Raw genomic sequence first — 6,297 nt, 5'->3', positions numbered from 1 at the left:
TGAGGGCGGCGCGCGCCAAGCGTCTTCCCGGGCCTCTGCGCCCGAGCCAGGCTGAGTCGGGAACGCATTTCGCGAGTCTGTGCAGGGCGCCGCGCGGATCGCTGCCCATGCAAGCGCTGGAGCGATTGGGCCCCCAGAGCTGTAAATCTACGTCGCATGCAAATGTGGAGCGTGTCGGACGTTCGTGCTCTCGGAGCTTGCTGCTGACAAACGACACCGGCCGGGAACGTAGCCGAGATTGGCAGAGGGTAAAAAGGGCCACGAGATATTATCGTACTAATTATCAGTCTGCTTTCATAAATGAACTCTTTCAACAGAGATCTCAGGGCCCCCGCGCAACCCTACGATTTTTTCGTTAAAAATGAATTACCGTGTTCACAGTTTCTCAGTTCTTGTTTACCTGAAGGCTCGTTTTCAAACCTGTGACGTTGGCATTCCAGGAGGAAGGAAAACAACCACAGGCGTTTGGAAGGTGGGTGGAGGGGTTTTTTAACGAAGGAGAACCCGGAAAATAAAAAGTACTTGGCTCTTCTCCCTGCCCCAAGCCTCAAGAGCTTCATACTCATAAACTTTACTTTCCTTTATTATGCATTACAGGCTTTGTAGTTTAACGGAGTGCTTCTAAAAACTTTCTGAAAAAAACTGCTGAATTTTAAACTCCCAAATTCACACCTCAGCTTTTATTTTCGTCTACACTGGGGAGTTGGTCGCGTTTGGCAGTAAGGAATGACCGGCTGAGTACAAAGGAGAAGAAATTGAGGTACGATGCTAGCTAGGCATTTTGTCACTTCTATCAGCCTCTTTTGCAGATGAAGAAACTGGTTCAGATTAATGTTTAACGTACTAAGTAAAGTTGGGCGCCATAATTTAGATGTGACAGGTGTGAACTCAAATCTGTGTGGGTTGTAATTCATATTCTGTACATCACACCCGTATGCGTCTGTAGAAGTGATTATGTGTTGTGATCCGACCTATTTGTCCTATTTCTAAGCATAATGTCAAACAAAAAAAACAAAATTAGTTTAAATAAAAAATTGTGCCTTTCATGTAACCAAAAAGACACTATAAAGACAAATATAAAGTTGAAAAATAGTGAAATGAAGTAATAATTGTAACAAGTTCAACAGTTTAATTATATGTCCTTGCTTAGAATCCTTAGTATCAAATTTTGACTTATATAATAAATACATATATGAGAGCTCTTACAAGCCAGCAAAAGAAAACCACACCAACTTTTTTTAAAAAGTCAAATAATGTGTTAGTCAAAAGGAGAGTCATTAATTATATGGAAATATGTTCTACCTCACTAGAAACCAGAAAAAAAAATGAAAATAAAAGTGATACACATTTCACCTAGCAGATTGCCAAAGGTTTTAAAAGACTAAACTTGTAGAGGCACTTATTTGCGTTAATAATATCAAGAATGAAAAGCTATATAGGTTTTCTGGAAGATTATTTGGCTTTCATAAAAGTGAGTAGCCTGGAATGGTGGTGCATGTCTATAATCCCAGCACTCAGGAGGCTGAGGCAGGAGAATTGTAGTTCAAGGCCAGTTTAAACAAGAAACAAAAGGAAAAATTAAAAAACTAGGAGATAGTCATGGTGTTGTATGCCTACAATCCTAGCTACTTCGAAAACTGAGACAGGAGGATTGTAAATTTGAGGCCAGCTCGGGCAACTTAGTAAGACCCCCCATCTCAGAAAAAGATAAGAAAAGAAATTTACAGCATACCATTAAGAAAAATAAGAGGTAGGTTACAAAACTAAAATTTAAAACTATACCACAACATAATCATTACGTACTGTAGACGTGTACTAATAAAAATATTCAAAACTATAATATTTTATTTTGTCTTGTGAGACCACAAAAATTTCTTTAAAAAGTTTAACTGACTCCATCCAAAGTAATACCAGCCCAAATATTCAATGACATATAAACAAAGGCATTTATTTCCAATTTATTGGTAATATTGAAAACCACAAAATCTAAGCAGCTACTACCACCTGAGGACTAGTTATAAAAAACTTAAGTACATCCATAGAATAGAATACAGCACTTTTAAAAAATAAGGTAGGAGGCTGGAGATTTAGCTCAGTGGTTCTGCCTCCTGCCTCACAAGCACAAAGTCCTTAGTTCAATCCCTAGTACCAAAATAAAATAAAGTAGGGACTAGGTATGGTGGTGCACGCCCATAATCCCAGCACTTGGGAGGCTGAGACAGGAAGATTGCTTTGAGTTTGAGGCCAGCCTGAACCACATAGCAAGGCCCTATCTCAAAAAAAAAAAAAAAAAAGGAGAAGGGTGTAGTTCAGTGGTGGAACATTTATTTAGCATGTTTGAGACCCTTCCTTCAATCCCCAGCACAATAACAACAACAACAATAATAATGTAAACCAGTATGTACTGACATAGAAAGATGTTCATTATGTCAAGAGAGAAAGTAACAAAACAATATACATCTTGAAATCACATCCGTAGCATATTCTTAAAATTCTAGCACTTGGGAAGCTGAGACGGGAGGAGTTTGAGGCAAGCCCACACTACATAACTGAGACCCTGTCTCAATTCTTGCCCTAAAAAAGAGCTTGATTAATTGGGTTTTTTTGTTGTTGTTGTTGGGTTTTTTTTTTTTTTGATCACTGGGTTTTTTAAGTATGTATGTTTGTACAAGAATGAGAAGTGTCTGAAAGATAAGTAATCATGAAATCAGGACTTTTATACACTGCTATGCTATTTGAATACACTTTTATAATAATTTAATGTGTAAAACTTCAGGATGCTGAGGCAGGAGGACTACACATTTCAGGCCAGGCTGGGGCTGAATAGCAAGTTTGAAGCCAACTAAACTACGTAGTGAGACTGTCTAAAAAAAAAAAAAGGCAGTGACAGCCCTACTCCTGTTTATACATAGCAACCATAACAGTTTCAGCCACAGTGGAAATTCTCCAATAATGTTTGCTAAATACATGATAAGTTCTCACTAAATTGCCCAGACTGGCCTGAAACTTGTGATCCTCCTGCCTTAGCTCCTTGAGTAGCTAGGATTACAGGTTTGTGCCACACTACACACTAGTTGCAAATTCTTATCTCAAATCCCTGTTTAATGTTCTTAACAGGTAAAGCACTCTTCAGTGGATTTACACCCATTTTTATTGTTTTTTTTTTTTCTCCTTTGTAACTGTCTTTTAGATGATTAGTCACTGGTCAGGAACACTGTTCTATTCTGCCCTAAACCAGTGCTCACTCTGCTATAAAAAAGAGTAAACAAGTCATTTGTAGAAAAATAGATGTACCTTGAGATTATAATGTTAAGTGAAATAAATCAGATACACAAACTTAAATATCACATAGTTTTTATGAGAACCCCAAAGTATAAATAAAATAAAGGGCAAAAATAAAACATAATAGGAAATGGAGAGACCTTTTGCAAATGGGATGAGTTGGGGGTTGGGGACAGACAAAGAGTTAAGATTTGTTATGTACATGTGCGAACTCTCTGCAATTATATATTGTAATCGTACTAATAATAATTTTAAAGTTTTAAATAATGATAGTACAATATTAATATCAGGGGTATGTTCAAATAACAGGCCACAAAGAAGAAACAAAATTAAAAATCAAATTTCACCCTCACATAAAAATTTAAAAATTAACCAATGCTAAACCTATAATAGGACTCAATAAACTGAGTTTTTTGAATATTTAATGAGGTTTTCAGTAGCCCCAATAATATATCCTATATTGTAATATATATAATAATTCTTATACTGTAATATTGTACTTGCTTTTTGGTGTGCTGAGACAAAATACCTGAAACCCAGAGTTAAAAGGAGCAAAGTTTTATTTAGCTCACAATATATAGAATTTTCATTTCATATCTGCTTGCTCCAAGGCAGAGTGGCATAGCAGAGGGGCGTCACAGAGGAGAAATAGTTCATGGCAGGCAGAAATCCTCTTTCTGTCCCTTATATCTTATCCAGGTTATTCACTCAGGGTAGGTAGCACTCACACCCAGGATGAGGCAACCTTAATCCTACTCAGAACTCCACAAACCAATCAGTGAGCTAATTTAGTAGTCATACACCCTTAATCCCACCATTACATACTCTAGATTCAGCCACCTAGAAAAACCCCACCCTGACCACGTGAGGCTTTGGGGGCACATCTAGACACAAGCCACAACATATATTAAATATTATTGTAATATTGACTGAATGGTAAAGCCCACATAGGCCCTATTCTCATGTCCTGACACATCTGACTAATCTGTGGATTACTGCTAGTGTTGAGACTAAGGTCTAAGGAAACCAATGTCCTCTTACCCTGTTCACTTCCAGGGTTGTAGCTCTCCACAGACAATCCAAATTGAAGCTTAATATTGTGGTTAGAAAAAAAAATTAGAAACTTTCTCCTTGATGTAAAAAATAAATATATTTACATACTCTTTCTTCCTAGCAGGATTCACTGTGCTGAATCTTTTTAATGGATCCCTCTTCTCAACAAGCTTCATGAGGGGGAGACCCCAGGCCTGTTTTGTTCAGTGTTATAGCCCCCAAACCCGGCACAAGGCTGACATACAGTAGCACCCATAAAGACTACCTGGAGGAATGAATGAATGGTTGGTTACTAACAATGAAAAAAGTTTTAGAGTGCAGTAAGTCATCAAGAAGATTATACAGTCATGACCAAGTAGTATTCATCCCAAGGAATGCAGAGAGGTTCAGCATATATAAATCAGGGAAATCTTGTGATGGAAGGAGGAGGAGGTGCACCCTTGGAAGTGATTCGAGAAGAAAGGCAGTGTGGACACAGTGTCACTCTGAGTCCTGGAGCTAGTAATGTGACAAGAAGCAGTTGGGGGCTCTTATTCACTGTTGTTGGCAGGGCTCTTGTGGCCATGTATGCTGTAGTGACACTATCACAACAGATCTGTCTGCCTTTTGTACCTGCAACTGCAAAGCATACTGAAAAATGTGGTAAAAATGTTGAGACACAGACGAGGGTCCCTGGTAGACATTGACAGCAGTGATGGACGCATTGTGATAGCAGCTGCAAAGGAAGGATTCACAGTGGTTGGTTATAAATTAAATCCGTGACTGATTTGGTATTCCAGCTACAGAGCTTGGAGAGAAGGTGTGCATGGCTCAGCCACAATTTGTATTTCAGACTTGTGGAAGGTTACCTTTGCACAGTACTCGAATGTGGTCGTCTTCAGCGTGCCCCAGATGATGCCACAGCTGGAGAAGAAACTTAAACTTGAGGAGTACTCGAGAGCCATTGCGTGCCGGTTCCCTTTCCCGTACTGCACCTTAGACAACATCGCCGGAGATGGAGTAGACACCATGTGAGCTTATGATGCGGGTGCTTTTAGGGGAAGGGAGAAGAGCCCGTAAAAGGCCAGCATCTCCAGTGGGCCATTCCAATGGAGACTATGGAGCGCGCTGCTCTGCAGTGCTGGCACCTGTCTTCCAGTAGAGACTTGGTCATGTTAGCAATGGTGTGTTGTCCTGTGGTGTGGACTGAAAAAAATCACTGTTTCTTTCCAAACAGAAGTTAAGAAAACTAGGCAGATTTAAAGTCCACTTTTAATGGAATATTCTAAAAAAAGTGCATCCTGCCTCATCATGCACTAGGACGTGAAAATATGAGTAAGTCACAGTTAGATTCACAGATTTTGAAGATATTCAGCAACTTTTTACATCATAAACAATATGGCCTAATGCCACAGATGAGAAGACACATTTTTTAGAGTGTGTGGATTACCAAATGTTTGCACTTTCCTACAGTTTTATTTGTACTTAAGATTTATCTCTTTTCTGTACTTTATGGAAAAAAATTAATTTTCTAGATGACTCAGGGAAGCATTTCTATTATGGCATTTATTAGGAGTCATTTGCTCCAAGACTAGTAGATTGCTGCATGTTCTTGAGTCTAACATGTATCTGCTTGTGTATATATATGTGTGTGTGTGTGTGTGTGTGTGTATGTGTGCAAATGGGTGTGTATAAACATGTATTTTAACATTTCTGGAATTGTGACATATCTTCTAAATGAAGGCCTTTGTAGCTTTAATGTGTAGCAGTGCTGAATGTCTCAATGAAGTTCTGTGTTAAGTACAACAGACTTGATGAAATACTGTACTCAGGATTCATGATACAATGTAATAACTAGTAATGACTGAGGAGTAAAATAAGCACATGCTTGTAACCCCACTTGGGAGGCTGAGGCAGGAGGATACCAAGTTTGAGGCCTGCATGCTCATCTAGGTCCTCAGTTCAATCCTTACTACCACCAAA

At 38.9% G+C, this 6,297-nt stretch overlaps 1 protein-coding gene and 1 pseudogene across 1 annotated transcript in view; both read left to right on the top strand.

Moving 5' to 3' along the window:
• The first annotated feature begins 4,687 nt into the window (after window positions 1-4,687).
• Window positions 4,688-5,684, top strand: LOC104864114 (annotated as a pseudogene).
• Window positions 5,273-6,297, top strand: part of Mier3 (MIER family member 3) — a 215,861-nt gene continuing 214,836 nt past the window's right edge. Inside the window, exon 1 of the mRNA XM_019207837.2 lies at window positions 5,273-5,345. The gene's annotated coding sequence lies outside the window, so the exon portion shown is untranslated. The remainder of the gene's footprint in view (window positions 5,346-6,297) is intronic.

Source organism: Fukomys damarensis, unplaced genomic scaffold (assembly GCF_012274545.1).
Source record: "Fukomys damarensis isolate Sample0158 unplaced genomic scaffold, DMR_v1.0_HiC HiC_scaffold_1, whole genome shotgun sequence".
NCBI lineage: Eukaryota > Metazoa > Chordata > Mammalia > Rodentia > Bathyergidae > Fukomys > Fukomys damarensis.
Note: the sequence above shows the minus strand (reverse complement) of the source record. Positions and strands in the feature narration are given on the sequence as shown.